Genomic DNA, 24,910 nt, shown 5'->3' on the forward strand with positions numbered 1-24,910 from the left:
AGGTCATCCAGGATGAGATGGCAGAAAGGCATTCAGTGACACGGTCCAGTACAGATAGGGACAAGTCAGGGGAGGATAGGTAGATTTGAGTATCATCTGCGTACAGATGATACTGAAAACCAAAAGAGCTGATTAGTTAACCAAGAGATGAGGTATAGATAGAGAAAAGCAGAGGACCCAAGACTGAGCCTTGCGGTACTCCAACTGAAAGAGGTAGCGAAGAGGAGGTAGATTCAGAGAAGCGAACACTGAAGGAGCGATTAGATAGGTACGATAGGAACCAAGAAAGGGCTGTGTCTTTAAGACCTAGGGATTGTAGTGTCTGTATGAGAAGAGAGTGGTCTACAGTGTCAAATGCAGCAGATAGGTCTAGAAGAATAAGTAGTGAGTAGTGGCCTTTAGACTTCGTAGTGACCAAATCATTAACCACTTTAGTCAGTGCCGTCTCTGTGGAATGTTGGGAACGGAAGCCTGACTGAAGTGGGTCCAACAAAGTGTATGAGTTAAGAAAGTGTGTGAGTCGAGTGTAGGCAAGTCTCTCAAGTAGCTTAGAGAGACAAGGGAGCTGAGAGATAGGGCGGTAGTTTGAGAGAGCATTAGGGTCAGAATTTTGTTTTTTTAAAATGGGAGTAATCACTGCATGCTTGAAGAGTGAAGGAAAAATACCAGCAGAGAGAGAGAGATTACAGATGTTAGTTAAGGTAGGGATGAGCACCAGAGACAGAGCTTTACTTATTTGTGAGGGTAAAGGATCAAGAGGAGAGGTAGTAGAGAAGCAGGATGAGAAGAGTGATGATACTTCATCTTCATTTGTGGGATCAAATGAAGAAAGAGTGCCAGAGGGTTCAGGTAAAGAACGGAGCAGGTCACTGGCTGCCGAAGAGCATACCATTTCATCTCGGATCTTAGCAATCTTCTCCTTGAAGTAGGAAGCAAGATCCTGTGCCTTGATAGTGGCTGGTGGGGTAGGTGCGGGAGGATTCAGAAGTGATTTAAATGTATTAAAGAGTCGTTTGGGGTTAGAGGCTTGAGCAGAGATAAGAGTTTGGAAATATGTTTGTTTGGCAGTGTCCAGGGCATTTTTATAAGAATGGTAGACTGTCTTATATGTGAGGAAGTCACTTGAAATACGAGATTTACGCCACTGACGTTCAAGTTTTCGTGTGAGTTTTTGTAGTTGTCTTGTTAATTTGGAGTGCCATGGTTGACATCTAGGCCTACGTGGAGTGTGATGGGTAGCTGGAGCCACTTCATCAAGGGCTTGTTCTAGAGTCTCATTAAGGTGTGATACAGCCATCTCAGGAGAGGTGAATGCAGAAATAGGTGAAAGCAGTTGTTGGAGTGAAGTGGAAAGTTCTTGAAGATTAATTGTGTTAATATTTCTGCGAGTTTGAGGAAGATTGGAGAACTTCCGCAACACAGGGTTTGAATTAACAGAGGAAAGCATGCAGGTGATAAGGTTGTGATCTGAGAGGGGGAAAGGAGTGTTAGTGAGTTCAGCAATGGAGCATAGTCTGGTGAATACTAGATCAAGGCAGTGGCCCGCCTGATGAGTAGAGGAGTCAGTCCATTGGGAGAGGCCAAGAGAGGAGGTTAGAGAGAGTAGTTTGGAGGCATGCGCCTCTTTCTTGTGAGACCACACCCCTTTTTTTGCAACTTGCACCAAAGGTGCAAGCTGTCCATTTACTATGTATGGGAGGGAGGGTGCATTGTTTGTGGGTGCGGAGAGGGGAGGGGGGAAGGGTGCAAAAAACCCTCGCAGCGGCCCTGGGTGTAAGCTACACATGATGGGGTGACTATGCATATATAGCTGCGACCTACTGTAGGAGGATGGATTATTTTGTGTCTAACATGTAATCCCACAGCTATTCACTTTAATAAGTCCCCCATAACTTTATTGTGACCCTTAAACTTATATATTTAAACTAGCTTAGCATTAAGAAATAACGACACGGACACCAACTGCTAGATTTAAAAGGTCAAGACGTATTTATTGTTTGATGACCTCATTTTAATTATGTATTGGAGAATGGCAAAGAAAGGCGCTACCAACTCACCAGCACCAGTCAACTATAATAATACCAAATAACCTAGGAGGGGACTTACCACCGCCTCCTAACAACATAACACGCATTGTGCAGGACTCTAGCAGTGCAATGAACGAAACCGCACGGGAACGTCCGTAGTCCACCCGCAGGGGGAGGACACACTCACCGTCTTACCAATAGGGGGTGCCCCACAATGACCACTTATGCAAACTTTGACCGCTGGCTGGTAGCGACTTTCCACCACAACAAGGTTTAACTTAACCGCAGAACGCCATCCAACAAAAGAGAAACAAAAACCTGAAACTAACCAAACAGTTAAAAATGCTCTCCAGAAAAACACTGATGCCCGCAGTGGAAAGGTGAACATCGTCTTTCCTATAAAACTGTGAGTTACGAAGGACCAGCAGCGGATGCCTAACCACCAAACCACCTATGGCTTTTACATACACCAACACCGCGGAATTCACCTTACGAGCTTTCTCTATAGCAGAAAAGCAAACCGCAACCCGCCAGTGAAAACGGAGCACAATATCTGACCACACCACTCTCACTCGAGGCCAAGAGGCTCGCAACGCCACCAAATCCGTCTTGACACTTATGATGAGGTCGATGCCCTTAACTTGACCCATGTCATTCCCACCAAGGTGAATGACGATCCAGTCAGGCCGGCCCCATCTTTGCTCGTAACGGAAAAGAAGCCGAAGCAAACCAACCCAACGCAAACCCCTCACTCCTAACCATCTGACTACTCTGTCACCAAAAAAGTTAGCCGTTTGTCCCACCATAGGATGCCTCTCCGCCCAAAAAATGTATAACCAACCAGCCAAATCTGTTCCGATGTATCCAATGCAGTTAAAAAAGAAAAACCCTTATATCAGCAACAATTCAAACAGAGACAAGAATACAACAAGAATGGAAAGGAAAAAACCCAAGTAAAGGAGAAAATAAGAATTTACTTACCGATAATTCTATTTCTCGTAGTCCGTAGTGGATGCTGGGAACTCCGTAAGGACCATGGGGAATAGCGGCTCCGCAGGAGACAGGGCACAAAAGTAAAGCTTTAGGACTACCTGGTGTGCACTGGCTCCTCCCCCTATGACCCTCCTCCAAGCCTCAGTTAGGATACTGTGCCCGGACGAGCGTACACAATAAGGAAGGATTCATGAATCCCGGGTAAGACTCATACCAGCCACACCAATCACACCGTACAACTTGTGATATGAACCCAGTTAACAGCATGATAACAGAGGAGCCTCTGGAAAGATGGCTCACAATAACAATAACCCGAACTAGTTAACAATAACTATGTACAAGTATTGCAGACAATCCGCACTTGGGATGGGCGCCCAGCATCCACTACGGACTACGAGAAATAGAATTATCGGTAAGTAAATTCTTATTTTCTCTAACGTCCTAGTGGATGCTGGGAACTCCGTAAGGACCATGGGGATTATACCAAAGCTCCCAAACGGGCGGGAGAGTGCGGATGACTCTGCAGCACCGAATGAGAGAACTCCAGGTCCTCCTCAGCCAGGGTATCAAATTTGTAGAATTTAGCAAACGTATTTGCCCCTGACCAAGTAGCTGCTCGGCAAAGTTGTAGAGCCGAGACCCCTCGGGCAGCCGCCCAAGAAGAGCCCACCTTCCGTTTGGAATGGGCTTTTACAGATTTTGGCTGTGGCAGGCCTGCCACAGAATGTGCAAGCTGGATTGTACTACAAATCCAACGAGCAATAGTCTGCTTAGAAGCAGGAGCACCCAGCTTGTTGGGTGCATACAGAATAAACAGCGAGTCAGATTTTCTGACTCCAGCCGTCCTGGAAACATATTTTCAGGGCCCTGACTACGTCCAGTAACTTGGAGTCCTCCAAGTCCCTAGTAGCCGCAGGTACCACAATAGGCTGGTTCAGGTGAAACGCTGAAACCACCTTAGGGAGAAATTGAGGACGAGTCCTCAATTCTGCCCTGTCCGTATGAAAAATCAGGTAAGGGCTTTTACAGGATAAAGCCGCCAATTCTGACACGCGCCTGGCCGAAGCCAAGGCCAACAACATGACCACTTTCCACGTGAGATATTTTAAATCCACAGATTTAAGCGGTTCAAACCAATGTGATTTTAGGAACCCCAAAACGACATTGAGATCCCAAGGTGCCACTGGAGGCACAAAAGGAGGCTGTATATGCAGCACCCCCTTGACAAACGTCTGAACTTCAGGCACTGAAGCCAGTTCTTTCTGGAAGAAAATCGACAGGGCCGAAATCTGAACCTTTATGGATCCCAATTTGAGGCCCATAGACACTCCTGTCTGCAGGAAATGTAGGAATCGACCCAGTTGAAATTCCTCCGTAGGGGCCTTCCTGGCCTCGCACCAAGCAACGTATTTCCGCCAAATGCGGTGATAATGCTTTATGGTTACATCCTTCCTGGCTTTGATCAGGGTAGGGATGACTTCCTCCGGAATGCCTTTCTCTTTCAGGATCCGGCGTTCAACCGCCATGCCGTCAAACGCAGCCGCGGTAAGTCTTGGAACAGACAGGTTCCTTGCTGGAGCAGGTCCCTTCTTAGAGGTAGAGGCCATGGGTCCTCTGTGAGCATCTCTTGAAATTCCGGGTACCAAGTCCTTCTTGGCCAATCCGGAGCCACGAGTATAGTTCTCACTCCTCTCCGTCTTATAATTCTCAGTACCTTGGGTATGAGAGGCAGAGGAGGGAACACATACACTGACTGGTACACCCACGGTGTTACCAGAGCGTCCACAGCTATTGCCTGAGGGTCCCTTGACCTGGCGCAATACCTGTCCAGTTTTTTGTTGAGGCGGGACGCCATCATGTCCACCTTTGGTTTTTCCCAACGGTTTACAATCATGTGGAAGACTTCTGGGTGAAGTCCCCACTCTCCCGGGTGGAGGTCGTGCCTGCTGAGGAAGTCTGCTTCCCAGTTGTCCACTCCCGGAATGAACACTGCTGACAGTGCTATCACATGATTTTCCGCCCAGCGAAGAATCCTTGCAACTTCTGCCATTGCCCTCCTGCATCTTGTGCCGCCCTGTCTGTTTACGTGGGCGACTGCCGTGATGTTGTCCGACTGGATCAGTATCGGCAGACCTTGAAGCAGAGGTCTTGCTTGGCTTAGAGCATTGTAAATGGCTCTCAACTCCAGAATATTTATGTGAAGTGATGTCTCCAGGCTTGACCACAAGCCCTGGAAATTTCTTCCCTGTGTGACTGCTCCCCAGCCTCGCAAGCTGGCATCTGTGGTCACCAGGACCCAGTCCTGAATGCCGAATCTGCGGCCCTCGAGAAGATGAGCACTCTGCAACCACCACAGGAGAGACACCCTTGTCCTTGGAGACAGGGTTATCCGCTGATGCATCTGAAGATGCGATCCGGACCATTTGTCCAGCAGGTCCCACTGGAATGTTCTTGCGTGGAATCTGCCGAACGGAATTGCTTCGTAGGAAGCCACCATTTTTCCCAGGACCCTTGTGCATTGATGCACTGATACTTGGCCTGGTTTTAGTAGGTTTCTGACTAGCTCGGATAACTCCCTGGCTTTCTCTTCCGGGAGAAACATCTTTTTCTGGACTGTGTCCAGGATCATTCCAAGGAATAGAAGACGTGTCGTCGGGATCAGCTGCGATTTTGGGATATTGAGAATCCAACCGTGTTGCCGCAGCACTACTTGAGATAGTGCTACTCCGACTACCAACTGTTCCCTGGATCTTGCCCTTATCAGGAGATCGTCCAAGTAAGGGATAATCAAAACTCCTTTCTTTCGAAGGAGTATCATCATTTCGGCCATTACTTTGGTAAAGACCCGGGGCGCCGTGGACAATCCAAACGGCAGCGTCTGAAACTGATAGTGGCAGTTCTGTACCACAAACCTGAGGTACCCTTGATGAGAAGGGTAAATTGGGACATGGAGGTAAGCATCCTTGATGTCCAGAGACACCACATAATCCCCTTCTTCCAGGTTCGCGATCACTGCTCTGAGTGACTCCATCTTGAATTTGAACCTCTGTATGTAAGTGTTCAAAGATTTTAGATTTAAAATAGGTCTCACCGAGCCGTCCGGCTTCGGTACCACAAACAGTGTGGAATAATACACCTTTCCCTGTTGCAGGAGGGGTACCTTGATTATCACCCGCTGGGAATACAGCTTGTGAATGGCTTCCAATACCGCCTCCCTGTCGGAGGGAGACGTCGGTAAAGCAGACTTTAGGAAACGGCGAGGGGGAGACGTCTCGAATTCCAATTTGTACCCCTGAGATACCACCTGAAGGATCCAGGGGTCCACTTGTGAGTGAGCCCACTGCGCGCTGAAATTCTTGAGACGGGCCCCTACCGTACCCGAGTCCGCTTGTAAAGCCCCAGCGTCATGCTGAGGACTTGGCAGAAGCGGGAGAGGGCTTCTGTTCCTGGGAACTGGCTGTCTGCTGCAGCCTTTTTCCTCTTCCTCTGCCACGGGGCAGAAAAGAGGAGCCTTTTGCCCTCTTACCCTTATGGGGCCGAAAGGACTGCGCCTGATAATACGGCGTCTTCTTATGTTGAGAGGCTACCTGGGGTAAAAATGTGGATTTCCCAGCAGTCGCCGTGGCCACCAGGTCTGATAGACCTACCCCAAATAACTCCTCCCCTTTATAAGGTAATACTTCCATATGCCTATTGGAATCCGCATCACCTGACCACTGCCGCGTCCATAACCCCCTTCTGGCAGAAATGGACAGCGCACTTACTCTTGATGCCAGTCGGCAAATATCCCTCTGTGCATCACGCATATATAAAAATGCATCTTTTAAATGCTCTATAGTCAGTAATATACTATCCCTATCCCGGGTATCAATATTGTCAGTCAGGGAATCCGACCAAGCCACCCCAGCACTGCACATCCAGGCTGAGGCGATTGCTGGTTGCAGTATAACACCAGTATGTGTGTATATACATTTTAGGATATTCTCCTGCTTTCTGTCAGCAGGTTCCTTAAGGGCGGGCGTATCAGGAGACGGTAGTGCCACTTGTTTTGACAAGCGTGTGAGCGCTTTATCCACCCTAGGGGGTGTTTCCCAACGTGCCCTATCCTCTGGCGGGAAAGGGTATGATGCCAATAACTTTTTAGGAATTATCAGTTTTTTATCGGGGGAAACCCACGCTTCATCACACACTTCATTTAATTCATCAGATGCAGGAAAAACTACGGGTAGTTTTTTCTCACCAAACATAATACCCTTTTTAGTGGTACTTGTACTATCAGAAATGTGTAAAACATCTTTCATTGCCTCAATCATGTAGCGTGTGGCCCTACTGGAAGTCACATTTGTCTCTTCACCGTCGACACTGGAGTCAGTATCCGTGTCGGCGTCTGTATCTGCCATCTGAGGTAACGGGCGTTTTAGAGCCCCTGATGGCCTTTGAGACGCCTGGACAGGCACAAGCTGAGTAGCCGGCTGTCTCATGTCATCAACTGTCTTTTGTAAAGAGCTGACACTATCACGTAAGTCCTTCCATAAGTTCATCCACTCAGGTGTCGACTCCCTAGGGGGTGACATCACCATTACCGGCAATTGCTCCGCCTCCACATCATTTTCCTCCTCATACATGTCGACACAATCGTACCGACACACAGCCCACACACAGGGAATGCTCTGATAGAGGACAGGACCCAACTAGCCCTTTGGGGAGACAGAGGGAGAGTATGCCAGCACACACCAGAGCGCTATATATATATATATAGGGATAACCTTATATAAGTGTTTTTCCCCTTATAGCTGCTGTTATGTTAATACTGCGCCCAATTAGTGCCCCCCTCTCTTGTTTTACCCTTTTCTGTAGTGCAGGACTGCAGGGGAGAGTCAGGGAGACATCCTTCCAGCGGAGCTGTGAGGGAAAATGGCGCCTGTGTGCTGAGGAGATAGGCTCCGCCCCCTTCTCGGCGGACTTTTCTCCCGCTTTTTGCTGTATTCTGGCAGGGGTTAAAATACATCCATATAGCCCTGGGGGCTATATGTGAGGTATTTTCGCCAGCCAAGGTGTTTTTATTGCTGCTCAGGGCGCCCCCCCCCCAGCGCCCTGCACCCTCAGTGACCGGAGTGTGAAGTGTGCCTGAGGAGCAATGGCGCACAGCTGCAGTGCTGTGCGCTACCTTGGTGAAGACTGATGTCTTCTGCCACCGATTTTCCGGACCTCTTCTTGCTTCTGGCTCTGTAAGGGGGCCGGCGGCGCGGCTCTGGGACCGGACTCCGAGGCTGGGCCTGTGTTCGGTCCCTCTGGAGCTAATGGTGTCCAGTAGCCAAGAAGCCCAAGCTGGCTGCAAGCAGGCAGGTTCGCTTCTTCTCCCCTTAGTCCCTCGATGCAGTGAGCCTGTTGCCAGCAGGTCTCACTGAAAATAAGAAACCTAAAACTAAACTTTTTCTTAGAAACTCAGGAGAGTCCTAGAATGCACCCTTCTCGGCCAGGCACGAAAATCTAACTGAGGCTTGGAGGAGGGTCATAGGGGGAGGAGCCAGTGCACACCAGGTAGTCCTAAAGCTTTACTTTTGTGCCCAGTCTCCTGCGGAGCTGCTATTCCCCATGGTCCTTACGGAGTTCCCAGCATCCACTAGGACGTCAGAGAAAACTCAAAAAAAACCTCCCATGGACTATGAGTGTGCCAATGTAATTCGGCCCCCTTGGAGGAAAATTTAAAATTCGCTTCACACCCTCAATTCCTGAATGCTAGCCCTTCAAAAACTGATGGGTAAACAACGTTTTTAGGAATGACCCTAACCCAGATCCCAGGCCCCCGCTGGGGACCCCACCGGCAAGGATAGTGCAGGCACCCCATCCCTCGCAGCGTGGTGCAGCGCTGTGGCCGGGCGCGCCAAGGGAGTCCTTGCCGGAGGCGGCACAGCCGGAGCCCAGTCCGCGGCGCGTGTGGCCGTGAGGCCGCGCTCACCGCCAGATGCAGCAGGCAGAGAGGGAGATAGGCCGCCAGCGGAAGGCCTCCACAACGGCCCGGCAGGAGAGGCAGGAGGGGAAACGACCACGTGGTTGCCGATAGCCCGCAGCGGTAAGCGGGCAAGCGGCCTCAGCTAAGCGGCGGGGGGGCTAAGACCTATGCGGACGGGGCATGTCAGCAGCAAGGGGAATGGGAGGAAGACACTAATAGCAGTGCAGGAGTAAGTAGGGAGAGAGAGAACGCAGGGGAAGGCAAAGGACAACAAAATGCACAAAATAGCAAATACAAATGAATCCGTATACTCAGCTTCCCGAATGGCAGAGAGAAAGATGGCCCCCATGTACTGCCTATAAGTACTATGCCACAGTATATGCTCCTCCTACCAACTCCCTGATAGGCAGACAATGGCACCTGACCCAAAATGACATCACTAAGGCTAGCCCTGCCCTATCCTTAACTTTAGTCACAAAAACCAGGGCGCTTATGTGGCTTCCAGCTTAGGCAGCCCTCAGCCTGCTTTCTCCTTTAATCAGTCAATAAATATATTTATTCTCTATCCCAACAATGCACGGAGCGAGACTGTGAGATGTGGCACCTTTGCCCTTGTGTTCATGTTTGCAACCTAACAGGATGTTCCTTGTACAAACCGCGAGAGAGACTCTGGACATCGACAGCTGCTCTGCTCTCTTATTGGATTCATATTGTTCTCGCTCAGTGAAATCTATGAGAGCACAGTGCTGTAATGAAGGAAAAACGTGTGTGCCGTGACCCGCTGATTTCCTGGCTGTTTGTAACATTGGTGCAAATAAAACTATGACATTTCACTCTCATAAAAATATCTTACAAACCACATCTACTTTTCAGATGATTTCATATATAATATGTACATATAAAATCCACAATATAAATCAATATGATCTGTACAGTATGACAGGTGATATCGCCAGTGTAACTACTGCTTCAGGGGGACAGAGCAAAATTCTGATGTGGCTGTAAAGTGGTCTGTGTGCAAATCACCACCGGATTCTGGAGAGCTGCAGGAGTGTGTCTTTACTAGCTGCATACGTGCTGAACAGTGGCTACAGAGGCACTTCCTGTATAAGAAACACTTCCTGTATGACAAACACTTCTGGTATAACATGATGCAACTTCCACCATCTAATTCAGCATGCATATACAATGGCCCTCAATGGATCTAGGGAGAGATGCACTTAGCCTTGGAGAGTGATAGAGTGGGAATAGATAAAGTACCAGCCAACCAGCTTCCTAACTGCCATTTTACAGACTGTGTTTGATAAAATCACAGTTAGGAGCTGATTGGCTGGTACTTTATCTCTCTCAACTTTAGCTTACTACATCTGCACCCTAGGACCTCAGTTTCTGGTCTGTTATTTACTACCTGCTGATAGAGGAAGGGAGCATCTGGAATCTCCGTCCTCTCTGAATGAATCCCTTGCGCTTTCACACAGCTCATTAAGGGGGACATGTACTAACCAATCAGCATTGGCGTATCATTTATAATTTGCATACTATAAAAGTATACAGAGCAGCTAATTGGTTGCCATGGGCAACTTCTCCACTGGCTCACTTCTCCGCTTTTATCACTGCTTAGTACATGTCCCCTCAAATTACTGACAGCAGGGTCTGGAGTAGTGCAGTTAGCGGCTACATGGAACTCTGATGGGTCTCTTCAGCCACCAGGTCCTGTACCAGAGAATCCTGCCCATGCATCCTGGTAGTTATAACACAGATAGATAGGCCATATGTTTTTGTCATTATTCAATTCTTACTCTGTGTGTATGGACAATTGCACAGTACTACTTGTTAATGTTCTTTATGCAGTCCTGTCAAGTCTTCCAATATTTTCGGGAGTCTCCCGTATTTGTTTACCTGCTGCCGGACTCCCATGTTTACTAGCCTAATCTCATGGATTTTACAATATCAGGAGCCAGCTGACACATTTCTCTCTCCAACGACCCAGTCATGCTCTCTGGATGTTATACGATTGGTAGAATACCCTCTTCAGTTAGAAATGCTCTCTGGATGTTATACGATTGGTAGAATACCCTCTATTGCAGACGTGGCCAACCTGTGGCTCTTGAGCCGCATGCGGCTCTTTCTCTATTCAAATGTGGCTCCCGACACTCTGTCACCTGACCACAACAGATCCTGGAAACTGGTGCACTCCAACCAGACACAGCAGCAATACGATGACTGAAAACTGAGGGAGCCAGATACTGGGCTGTAGTGACTTATGAGGGTGGGCAGGAGTGACACAGGAGGGAGCAGGCTGGAGTGACACAGAAGGATCCTGGTAAGAGAGACATAATGGGGGAGCTGACTGGAATGACAGAGGATGGTGCTGGCTGGAGTGACACATTGAGGAGCTGAAGTGTATTATGTGAATACGACTTTTTCAATATTTTATGTGGATCTGGATTTTTTAATTTTATGTGGAAGTGTCTTTTTCAATGTATTTTATGTTGATTCTGGTTTTAAAATGTATTTTATGTGGAACTGGCATTTTCATTGTCTTTTATACCAGGGGTGTGGCCTAGCAGGCACAAGGTCACACCCCATTTTTGCACACATGCATTCGGTTTAATGTCGGCTCTTTGACGTGCCAAACAAATTTTTTTGGCTCTTTGTCTCTGACTGGTTGGCCACCCCTGCTCTATTGTATGTCAGTTAGAAATGCTGTCTGTTTGCTGCTCACAAAAATGGTTTCAAGGGGGACATGTACTAAGTAGTGATAAAATGGAGAAGAGAGCTCACTTGCCTACTCTCCCGGAAGCTGTGGGAGGCTACCGTTGTTTGGGGTAGCCCCCCGCACCCCCGGAAGAGTAGGCAGGTCTCCCGCATCCTGCTCGCACCCTAGTGATGCGGCAGGATGGAGAGATAATCTTCCATATTCGCGGGTTCGTGGGGTGGGGAAGGGGTTAAAATGACGCAAATCACATGATTTTAGCCCCACCCCCTTCCAGCGGACCCGCGAATCACGGCGTTTCCCGGTGTTGGGGGCGGGGCTTGATGATTTTACAGCCCGCCCCCCGAAGTCTTCTGCAGCGTCTCCTCTCCGGCCTTCTCCCGGAGAGGAGAAATGTAAAGTAGGTAAGTATGGAAGAGAGCCAGCGTAGACGTTGAGCATGGCAACCAATCAGCTGCTCTGTATACTTTTATAGTATGCAAATTATAAATGTTACATCAACGCTGATTGGTTGCCATAGGCAACTTCTCCACTGATTCACTTCTCCACTTTTATCACTGCTTAGTACATCTCCCTAATGTGCTACAATGTACTGTGTATTGTATAGAGGTCAGAAGTATGCTCTCTGCTTTGTAAAGAGATCAGGTTCTGTATGAAATTGCTGACTAGACTCTCTGTGTTGCTTTGAATGCTCTCCACCATGCTGTGTTGTTTGTTTTGGGGGCTTTCTTTCTTTTTCTGTACTTGTTACTAAAGTCTCACTTTCCTCCAACCTCTCAATGTTGATGTCTGGTGCAGTATAAAAAGTACAGTGTGTGTATCACTTGTGTAACCCCCAGGCCAAGCCCGCAGGTATATAAGCCCAAATAGGGCTAGAAAAAAGGCAAAAGATTTGTGCTGATCTGTGTCCGTTAGCCAACCAGTAATTTTAGCTAGACAAATTATGTCTGTTGTCTGGCAGATACATCTTTCATAATTACAGATTTTATTACACAAAACGATACATACTAAACAAAAACAAATAACAGTATTGTACGTTGTACCTTTTAATAAAATCGACTGCTGCTTGTTAACTTGTAGCTGCAATGAATACGTCTTGAACAGAGTGATAATATAGTTCCACAATATCAAATAGATACAGTATACAGTATTCCACATCCGATGGTATAATTTAGCTATCACAATAAATATTTCCAATGATGAGCAAATGTCCATGCGCACTAGAACCTGCAATTGAATTTTCCCAGGATCTCAGACCCCCAAATCAAGTATAAATGTATATGATCCTCCAATTTTGATTTCATTCTCTGATTTTATATATTCAGGACCTTTACCACTGGATTTGGTAATCACTGTGCTAACAATTCTCAAACAGGAAAATGTTATTAGAAGCTGGAGTTAGCTCACCAATATCTATGATATAATGGCCCTCATTTCGAGTTGTTCGCTCGCTAGCCGCTTTTCGCAGCAATGCACACGCTAAGCCGCCGCCCTCTGGGAGTGAATCTTAGCTTAGCTGAATTGCGAACGATGTATTCGCAATATTGCAAAATTATTTTACTTTGCAGTTTTGAGTAGCTCGAGACTTACTCTACCAGTGCGATCAGTTCAGTGCTTGTCGTTCCTGGTTTGACGTCACAAACACACCCAGCGTTCGCCCAGACACTCCCCCGTTTCTCCAGCCACTCCCGCGTTTTTCCCCAGAAACGGCAGCGTTTTTTCACACACACCCATAAAACGGTCAGTTTCCGCCAAGAAACACCCACTTCCTGTCAATCACACTCCAATCACCAGAACGAAGAAAAAACCTTGTAATGCCGTGAGTAAAAATAAGATTTTACTTACCGATAAATCTATTTCTCATAGTCCGTAGTGGATGCTGGGGACTCCGTCAGGACCATGGGGAATAGCGGCTCCGCAGGAGACAGGGCACAAAAGCAAGCTTTTAGGATCACATGGTGTGTACTGGCTCCTCCCCCTATGACCCTCCTCCAAGCCTCAGTTAGGTACTGTGCCCGGACGAGCGTACACAATAAGGAAGGATCTTGAATCCCGGGTAAGACTCATACCAGCCACACCAATCACACCGTACAACTTGTGATTTGAACCCAGTTAACAGTATGATAACAATGAAGTAGCCTCTAAAAAAGATGGCTCACAACAATAATAACCCGATTTTTTGTAACAATAACTATGTACAAGTAATGCAGACAATCCGCACTTGGGATGGGCGCCCAGCATCCACTACGGACTATGAGAAATAGATTTATCGGTAAGTAAAATCTTATTTTCTCTAACGTCCTAGTGGATGCTGGGGACTCCGTCAGGACCATGGGGATTATACCAAAGCTCCCAAACGGGCGGGAGAGTGCGGATGACTCTGCAGCACCGAATGAGAGAACTCCAGGTCCTCCTCAGCCAGGGTATCAAATTTGTAGAATTTTGCAAACGTGTTTGCCCCTGACCAAGTAGCTGCTCGGCAAAGTTGTAAAGCCGAGACCCCTCGGGCAGCCGCCCAAGATGAGCCCACCTTCCTTGTGGAATGGGCATTTACAGATTTTGGCTGTGGCAGGCCTGCCACAGAATGTGCAAGCTGAATTGTACTACAAATCCAACGAGCAATAGTCTGCTTAGAAGCAGGAGCACCCAGCTTTTTGGGTGCCTACAATATAAACAGCAAGTCAGACTTTCTGACTCCAGCCGTCCTGGAATTATATATATATATATATATATATATATTTTCAGGGCCCTGACAACGTCTAGCAACTTGGAGTCCTCCAAGTCCCTAGTAGCCGCAGGCACCACAATAGGTTGTTTCAGGTGAAACGCTGACACCACCTTAGGAAGAAACTGGGGACGAGTCCGCAGTTCTGCCCTGTCCGAATGGAAAATCAAATATGGGCTTTTGTAAGACAAAGCCGCCAATTTTGACAATCGCCTGCCCGAGGCCAGAGCCAACAGCATGGTCACTTTCCATGTGAGATATTTCAAATCCACAGATTTGAGTGGTTCAACTTCAAACCAATATGATTTGAGGAATCCCAACACTACGTTGAGATCCCACGGTGCCACTGGAGGCACACAAGGGCTGTATATGCAATACTCCCTTGACAAACGTCTGGACTTCAGGAACTGAAGCCAATTCTTTCTGGAAGAAAATCTATAGGGCCGAAACTTGAACCTTAATGGACCCCAATTTGAGGCTCATAGACACTCCTGTTTGCAGGAAGTGCAGAAATCGACCTAGTTGAAATTTTTTCGTGGGGCCTTCCTGGCCTCACCCACGCAACATATTTTTACCACATGTGGTGATAACGTTGTGCGGTCACCTCCTTCCTGGCTTTGACCAGGGTAGGTATGACCTCTTCCGGAATGCCTTTTCCCTTAGGATCCGGCGTTCAAACCGCCATGCCGTCAAACGCAGTCGCGGTAAGTCTTGGAACAGACAAGGTCCCTGCTGGAGCAGGTCCTTTCTTAAAGGCCGATGCCACGGTTCCTCTTGGAACAGACATGGTACTTGCTGAAAGCAAATCCCTTCTTAGCTCCCGAGGCCATTAGTCCTCTGTGAGCATCTCTTGAAGTTCCGGTTACCAAGTCCCTCTTGGCCAATCCGGAGCCACGAGTATAGTTCTTACTCCTCTATGTCTTATAATTCTCAATACCTTGGTTATGAGAAGCAGAGGAGGGAACACATACACCGACTGTTACACCCACGGTGTTACCAGGACGTCCACAGCTATCGCCTGAAGGTCTCGTGACCTGGCGCAATACCTGTCCCATTTTTTGTTCGGGCGGGACGCCATCATGTCCACCTTTGGTCTTTCCCAACGGTTCACAATCATGCGGAAAACTTCCCGATGAAGTTCCCACTCTCCCGGGTGGAGGTCGTGCCTGCTGAGGAAGTCTGCTTCCCAGTCGTCCACTCCCGGAATGAACACTGCTGACAGTGCTATCACATGATTTTCCGCCTAGCGAAAAATCCTTGCAGTTTTGCCACTGCCCTCCTGCTTCTTGTGCCGCCCTTTCTGTTTACGTGGGCGACTGCCGTGATGTTATCCCACTGGATCAATACCGGCTGACCTTGAAGCAGAGGTCTTGCTAAGCTTAGAGCATTATAAATTTGCTCTTAGCTCCAGTATATTTATGTGGAGAGAATTCTCCTGACTTGATCACACTCCTTGTGTGACTGCTCCCCAGCCTCTCAGGCTGGCCTCCGTGGTCACCAGCATCCAATCCTGAATGCCGAATCTGCGGCCCTCTAGAAGATGAGCACTCTGTAATCACCACAGGAGAGACACCCTTGTCCTTGGATATAGGGTTATCCGCTGATGCATCTGAAGATGCGATCCGGACCATTTGTCCAGCAGATCCCACTGAAGAGTTCTTGCGTGAAATCTGCCGAATGGAAGCGCTTCGTAATAAGCCACCATTTTTACCAGGACTCTTGTGCAATGATGCACTGACACTTTTCCTGGTTTTAGGAGGATCCCGATTAGCTCGGATAACTCCCTGGCTTTCTCCTCTGGGAGAAACACCTTTTCCTGGACTGTGTCCAGAATCATCCCTAGGACCAGCAGACGTGTCGTCGGAACAACTGCGGTTTTGGAATATTTAGAATCCACCCGTGCTGTCGTAGAACTACTTGAGATAGTGCTACTCCGACCTCCAACTGTTCTCTGGACCTTGTTCTTATCAGGAGGTCGTCCATTTTCTTTGAAGACGAATCCTCCTTTCGGTCATTACCTTGGTAAGGACCCGGGGTGCCTTGGACAATCCAACGGCATCGTCTTGAAACTGATAGTGACAGTTCTGTACCACGAACCTGAGGTACCCTTGGTGAGAAAAGGCAAATTTTGGGACATGGAGGTAAGCATCCCTGATGTCCCGGGACACCTTATAGTCCCCTTGTTCTTTGCTATCACTGCTCTGAGTGACTCCATCTGGATTTAAACCCTTGCAAGTGTTCAAATTTTTCAGATTTAGAATAGGTCTCACCTAGCCTTCAGTACCACCATATAGTGTGGAGTAATACCCCTTTCCTTGTTGTCGGAGGGGTAATTTTATTATCACCTGCTGGGAATACAGCTTGTGAATTGTTTTCAATACTGCCTCCCTGTCGGAGGGAGACATTGGTACAGCAGACTACAGGAACCTGCGAGGGGGGAAACCTCTCGACATTCCAATCTGTACCCCTTGGATACTACTTGTAGGATCCAGGGGTCCTGTACGGTCCCAGCGTCATGCTGAGAACTTGGTAGAAGCGGTGGAGGGCTTCTGTTCCTGGGAATGGGCTGCCTGCTGCAGTCTTCTTCCCTTTCCTCTATCCCTGGGCAGATATGACTCTTATAGGGACGAAAGGACTGAGGCTGAAAAGACGGTGTCTTTTTCTGCAGAGATGTGACTTAGGGTAAAAAACGGTGGATTTTCCAGCAGTTGCCCTGGCCACCAGGTCCCATGGACCGACCCCAAATAACTCCTCCCCTTTATACGGCAATACATCTTTGTGCCGTTTGGAATCTGCATCACCTGACCACTGTCGTGTCCATAAACATCTTCTTGCAGATATGGACATCGCATTTACTCTTGATGTCAGAGTGCAAATATCCCTCTGCGCATCTCGCATATATAGAAATGCATCCTTTAAATGCTCTATAGTCAATAAAATACTGTCCCTGTCAAAGGTATCAATATTTTTAGTCAGGGAATCCGACCAAGCCACCTCAGCTCTGCACATCCAGGCTGAGGCGATCGCTGGTCGCAGTATAACACCAGCATGTGTGTGTATACTTTTTAGGATATTTTTCAGCCTCCTATCAGCTGGCTCCTTAAGTACGGCCCTATCCGTAGATGGTACCGCCACTTGTTCTGATAAGCGTGTGAGCGCCTTATCCACCCTGAGGGGTGTTTCCCACCGCGCCTTAACTTCTGGCGGGAAAGGGTATACCGCCAATAATTTTCTATCGGGGGAAACCCACGCATCATCACACACTTCATTTAATTTATCTGATTCAGGAAAAACTACAGGAAGTTTTTTCACCTCACACATAATACCCTTTTTTGTGGTACTTGGAGTATCAGAAATATGTAACACCTCCTTCATTGCCCTTAACGTGTGGCCCTAAAAGAAAATACGTTTGTTTCTTCACCGTCGACACTGAAATCAGTGTCCGTGTCTGGGTCTGTGTCGACCGACTGAGGTAAATGGGCATTTTACAGCCCCTGACGGTGTTTGAGACGCCTGGACAGATACTAATTTGTTCGCCGGCCCTCTCATGTCGTCAACCGGCTTGCAGCGTGTTGACATTGTCACGTAATTTCCATAAATAAGCCATCCATTCCGGTGTCGACTCCCTAGAGAGTGACATCACCATTACAGGCAATTTGCTCCGCCTCCTCACCAATATTTTCCTCATACATGTCGACACACACGTACCGACATACAGCACACACATAGGGAATGCTCTGATAGAGGACAGGACCCACTAGCCCTTTGGGGAGACAGAGGGAGAGTTTGCCAGCACACACCAAAACGCTATAATTATCCAGGGACAACCTTTATATAAGTGTTCCTTTTATAGCATTTTAATATATATACATATCGCCAAATCAGTGCCCCCCCTCTCTGTTTTAACCCTGTTTCTGTAGTGCAGTGCAGGGGAGATCATGGGAGCCTTCCCACCAGCCTTTCTGTGAGGGAAAATGGCGCTGTGTGCTGAGGAGAATAGGCCCCGCCCCCTTTTCGGCGGGCTTCTTCTCCGGAGTTTTAGATATCTGGCAGGGGTTAAATACATCCATATAGCCTCAAGGGCTATATGTGATGTATTTTTCGCCATACAGGTATTATACATTGCTGCCCAGGGCGCCCCCCCCCAGCGCCCTGCACCCTCCGTGACCGCTGTGTGAAGTGTGCTGACAACAATGGCGCACAGCTGCAGTGCTGTGCGCTACCTGATGAAGACTGAGAGTCTTCTGCCGCCTGGTTCCGGACCTCTTCATCTTCAGCATCTGCAAGGGGGGTCGGCGGCGCGGCTCCGGGACGAACCCCAGGGCGAGCCCTGTGTTCCGACTCCCTCTGGAGCTATGTCCAGTAGCCTAAGAATCCAATCCATCCTGCACGCAGGTGAGTTGAAAATCTCTCCCCTAAGTCCCTCGATGCAGTGAGCCTGTTGCCAGCAGGACTCACTGAAAATAAAGAACCTAAAAACTTTTTCTAAGCAACTCTTTAAGAGAGCCACCTAGATTGCACCCTTCTCGGCCGGGCACAAAAACCTAACTGAGGCTTGGAGGAGGGTCATAGGGGGAGGAGCCAGTACACACCATGTGATCCTAAAAGCTTGCTTTTGTGCCCTGTCTCCTGCGGAGCCGCTATTCCCCATGGTCCTGACGGAGTCCCCAGCATCCACTAGGACGTTAGAGAAATACCAAACTTCTTAGCAAATTTACTTGACGCAGCCGCAGTGCGAACATTGCGCATGCGCAGTTAGCGGAAAATCGCACCGATGCGAAGAAAAATAACGAGCAAACAACTCGGAATGAGGGCCAATATCTATCCACATCACCGCTTATCTGCCCACAAAATGCTGTTTGCTGTGCACTTAGCAAGACGGTAGATAAATCGGGAACAGTATCCAAATATAGGGCTTAATTCAGCATGGATGGCTAAATAATACAGGCATGAGTTAATTTGCGATCAATCGTAAATCTGCTAATAGATACAATGCATGCCCACAATGCAAACTTGCAATAAAAAAACTTCAGTACACAAAAGAGGAGGCACTCAGAGTACCTAGTTATTATTTAGCGATGCAAGTGTGTGCCCTTCAGCAACTTTGCACAATATCAAATAAACAATTTCAGAAAGTGTATATGGCACATTTAATTCAATGTAATGAAATTGTTGCCATTGCAAACTGACAAATGCAACATGTATCAATTGTTACTCAAATATATAAGGCGCATTTATCCCATCATAATAAATGGAAATTAAAGACAGGAAGGACAATTATATATACAGCAAAACTGCATGAGGTATGAGGCACAATGCAGATGTGTGTTAAAAAAAAACATGCTATTATCACCACTGTTCAATAAGACTTCCTGCATGCATACAGATTAGAGATGTGCAGCGGGCATTTTTCGTGTTTTGTGTTTTGGTTTTGGATTTGGTTCCGTGGTCGTGTTTTGGATTCGGACGCGTTTTGGCAAAACCACACTTTAGGATTTTTGTCGGATTCGGATGCGTTTTGAAATCGGGTGTTTTTTAAAAAAAAACAACAACCTCAAGAACAGCTTAAATCATAGAATTTGGGGGTCATTTTGATCCTATAGTATTATTAACCTCAATAACCATAATTTCCACTCATTTCCAGTCTATACTGAACACCTCACATCTCACAATATTATTTTTAGTTCTAAAATTTGCACCGAGGTCGCTGGATAACTAAGCTAAGCGACCCAAGTGGCCGGCACAAACACCTGGCCCATCTAGGAGTGGCACTGCAGTGTCAGACAGGATGGCACTTAAAAAAATAGTCCCCAAACAGCACATGATGCAAAGAAAAATTAAAGAAAAAAGAGGTGCAAGATGGAATTGTCCTTGGGCCCTCCCACCCACCCTTATGTTGTATAAACAGGACATGCACACTTCAACAAACCCATCATTTCAGCGACAGGGTCTGCCACATGACTGTGGCTGAAATGACTGGTTGGTTTGGGCCCCCACCAAAAAAGAAGCAATCAATCTCTCCTAGCACAAACTGGCTCTACAGAGGCAAGATGTCCACCTCATCCTCCTCCCCCGATTCCTCACCCCTTTCACTGTGTACATCCTCCTCCTCACAGAGTATTAATTTGTCCCCACTGGAATCCACCATCACAGGTCCCTCTGTACTTTATGGAGGCAATTGCTGGTAAATATCTCCACGGAGGAATTTATTATAATTCATTTTGATGAACATCATCTCCACATTTTCTGGAAGTAACCTCCTACGCCGATTGCTGACAAGTTGACCAGCTGCACTAAACACTCTTTCGGAGTACACACTGGAGGAGGGGGGGGGGGGGGGGGGCAACTTAGGTAAAATAAAGCCAGTTTGTGCAAGGGCCTCCAAATTGCCTCTTTTTCCTGCCAGTATACGTACGGACTGTCTGACATGCCTACTTGGATGCTGTCACTCATATAATCCTCCACCATTCTTTCAATGGTGACAGAATCATATGCAGTGACAGTAGACGACATGTCAGTAATCGTTGGCAGGTCCTTCAGTCCGGACCAGATGTCAGCACTTGCTCCTGACTGCCCTGCATCACTGCCAGCGGGTGGTTTTGGAAATTTTATCCTTTTCCTGGCAGCTCCAGTGGCGGTAGAAAATGAAGGAGGAGCTGTTGGCGGGTCACGTTCCGCTTGTCTTGACAATTTTCTCACCAGCAGGTCTTTGAACATCTGCAGACTTGTGTCTGCCGGAAAGAGAGATACAACGTAGGCTTTAAACCTAGGATCGAGCACGGTGACCAAAATGTAGTGCTCTGATTTCAACAGATTGACCACCCATGAATCCTGGTTAAGCGAATTAAGGGCTCCATCCACAAGTCCCACATGCCTAGCGGAATCGCTCCTTTTTTGCTCCTCCTTCAATCTCTCCAGCTGCTTCTGCAAAAGCCTGATGAGGGGAATGACCTGACTTAGGCTGGCAGTGTCTGAACTGACTTCACGTGTGGCAAGTTCAAAGGGTTGGAGAACCTTGCACAACATGGAAATCATTCTCCACTGTGCTTGAGTCAGGTGCATTCCCCCTCCTTTGCCTATATCGTAGGCAGATGTATAGGCTTGAATGGCCTTTTGCTGCTCCTCCATCCTCTGAAGCATATAGAGGGTTGAATTCCACCTCGTTACTACGTCTTGCTTCAGCTGATGGCAGGGCATGTTCATGAGTGTTTGCTGGCGCTACAGTCTTCGGCACACAGTGGCTGAATGCCGAAAGTGGCTCGCAATTTTTCTGGCCACCGACAGCATCTCCTGCACACCCCTGTCGTTTTTCAGAAAATGATGCACCACCAAATTAATTGTATGTGCAAAACATGGGACGTGCTGGAAATTGCCCACATGTAATGCACGCACAATATTGGTGGCGTTGTCTGATATCACAAATCCCCAGGAGAGTCCAATTGGGGTAAGCCAATCTGCAATGATGTTCCTCAGTTTCCGTAAGAGGTTGTCAGCTGTGTGCCTCTTATGGAAAGTGGTGAAACAAAGCGTAGCCTATCTAGAAACGAGTTGGCGTTTGTGAGATGCTGCTACTGGTGCCGCCGCTGTTGTTACTGTGGGAGGCAATACATCTACCCAGTGGGCTGTCACAGTCATATAGTCCTTAGTCTGCCCTGCTCCACTTGTCCACATGTCCGTGGTTAAGTGGACAGTGGGTACAACTGCATTTTTTAGGACACTGAGGACACTTTTTCTGACGTCTGTGTACATTCTCGGTATCGCCTGCCTAGAGAAGTGGAACCTAGATGGGATTTGGTAAAGGGGACACACTACCTCAAGTAATTCTTTAAGTCCCTGTGAACTAATGGTGGATACCGGACGCACGTCTAACACCAACATAGTTGTCAAGGCCTGAGTTATCCGCTTTGCAACAGGATGACTGCTGTGATATTTAATCTTCCTCACAAAGGACTGTTGGACAGTCAATTGCTTACTGGAAGTAGTACAAGTGGTCTTCCGACTTCCCCTCTGGGATGACGATGGACTCCCAGCAGCGCCAGTAGCAATAGCAGCAGTAGGCGTTCCACTCAAGGACCCATCGGAGGAATCCCAGTTAGGAGAGGACTCATCAGACTTGCCAGTGACATGGCCTGCAGGACTATTGGCGTTCCTGTCTAAGGAGGAAATTGACATTGAGGGAGTTGGTGGTGTGGTTTGCAGGAGCTTGGGTACAAGAGGAAGAAGGGATTTAGTGGTCAGTGGACTGCTTCTGCTGTCACCAAAAGTTTTTGAACTTGTCAATGACTTCTGATGAATGCGCTTCAGGTGACGTATAAGGGAGGATGTTCCTAGGTGGATAACGTCCTTACCCCTACTTATTACAGCTTGACAAAGGCAACATACGGCTTGACACCTGTTGTCCGCATTTCTGTTGAAATAATTCCACACCGAAGAGGTGATTTTTTTTTTTGTATTTTGACCAGGCATGTCAATGGCCTTATTCATCCCACGGACAACAGGCATCTCCCCGGGTGCCTGACTTAAACAAACCACCTCACCATCAGAATCCTCCTTGTCAATTTCCTCCTCAGCGCCAGCAACACCCATATCCTCATCCTGGTGTACTTCAACAGTGACATCTTCAATTTGACTATCAGGAACTGGACTGCAGGTGCTCCTTCCAGCACTTGCAGGGGGCGTGCAAATGGTGGTAGGAGCCACCTCTTCACGTCCAGTGTTGGGAAGGTCAGGCATCGCAACCGACACAATTGGACTCTCCTTGGGGATTTGTGATTTAGTAGAAAGCACAGTTCTTTGCTGTGCTTTTGCCAGCTTAACTCTTTTCATTTTTCTAGTCATGTGAAGCTGAACCACTAGTCATGAGGAACATAGGAGATGGGCCTTAGCCATTCCTTGCCACTCCGTGTCATAAATGGCATATTGGCAAGTTTACGCTTCTCCTCAGATGATTTTAATTTAGATTTTTGGATCATTTTACTGAACTTTTGCTTTTTGGATTTTACATGCTCTCTACTATCAAAGATAAAATCGCACAATCTCAGAGTTGCGCAGTTAAATAGACAGAGCTGCCTTGACACAATGTTCAAATGTGGTGAAAAACACCAATTCCCAAATTATTCAGAAAAGAAAGATAGAACAAAATATCACTGGCGCTGAGTCCTTAAAGATGTCTATTTAGCCTTCAATAAGGCAATAACAATAAGCAGCGGTTACCAGAATTAAAAAATGGTGTGGATACCATGTGTTATAAAACAAATTTATTGACACAACAAACAGATGTTAATTTAAAATATACAGATGAAATATATCAGTGCAATGTGGAATAGTTAAATCCATAAAAGTGACTTGTGCTTTCAAGAGGCAAATGGAAAGAGTCTCTCACCATCTCTCAGATTTGCGGTGGGCTAGCTTGAAGTTAACAAATGTGGTCCTGGGCTGAACAGCCTGACACCACCGCAAAGAGTTTGTCAGCGTAAGTTCACCAATGATCCACGTGCACCTTTCCTCAGTCCAAGCAACACGTTTCGGTTCATATAGAATCTTTCTCAAGAATTTGTCAGTCTTTTTACTGAACTTTGGCTTTTTGGATTTTACATGCTCTCTACTATGACATTGGGCATCGGCCTTGGCAGACAACGTGGATGGCATTTCATCGTCTCTGCCATGACTCGTGGCAGCAGCTTCAGCACTAGGTGGAAGTGGATCTTGATCTTTCCCTATTTTACCCTCCACATTTTTGTTCTCCATTTTTTAATGTGTGCAATTATATGCCAGTAATATATCTGGAATTAGACGGCGGTAATGTCTGGAATTAGATACCACTAGATAGATACCAGATACCACTGTGACTGGAATGATGATGACCTATGTACAGTGACAGGACACTACCACAGCACCCTACAGCAGCAAGATGCAGCACAAGACAATGAGCAGTGATACTGAGCACTAATGATGATAATACTGAGAACTGACACTGAGCAGCAAGATGCAGCACAAGACAATGGACTAGTATATTAGTAATGTACTGTAGTATTACTGAGCACCACAATGCAGCACAAGACAATGAGCAGTGGTACTGAGCACTGATGATGATAATACTGAGAACTGACACTGAGCAGCAAGATGCAGCACAAGACACTGGACTAGTATATGAGTAATGTACTGTAGTATTACTGAGCACCACAATGCAGAACAAGACAATGAGCAGTGGTACTGAGCACTGATGATGATAATACTGAGAACTGACACTGAGCAGCAAGATGCAGCACAAGACAATGGACTAGTATATTAGTAATGTACTGTAGTATTACTGAGCACCACAATGCAGCACAAGACAATGAGCAGTGGTACTGAGCACTGATGATGATAATACTGAGAACTGACACTGAGCAGCAAGATGCAGCACAAGACACTGGACTAGTATATGAGTAATGTACTGTAGTATTACTGAGCACCACAATGCAGAACAAGACAATGAGCAGTGGTACTGAGCACTG

Source organism: Pseudophryne corroboree, chromosome 4, assembly GCF_028390025.1.
Source record: "Pseudophryne corroboree isolate aPseCor3 chromosome 4, aPseCor3.hap2, whole genome shotgun sequence".
NCBI lineage: Eukaryota > Metazoa > Chordata > Amphibia > Anura > Myobatrachidae > Pseudophryne > Pseudophryne corroboree.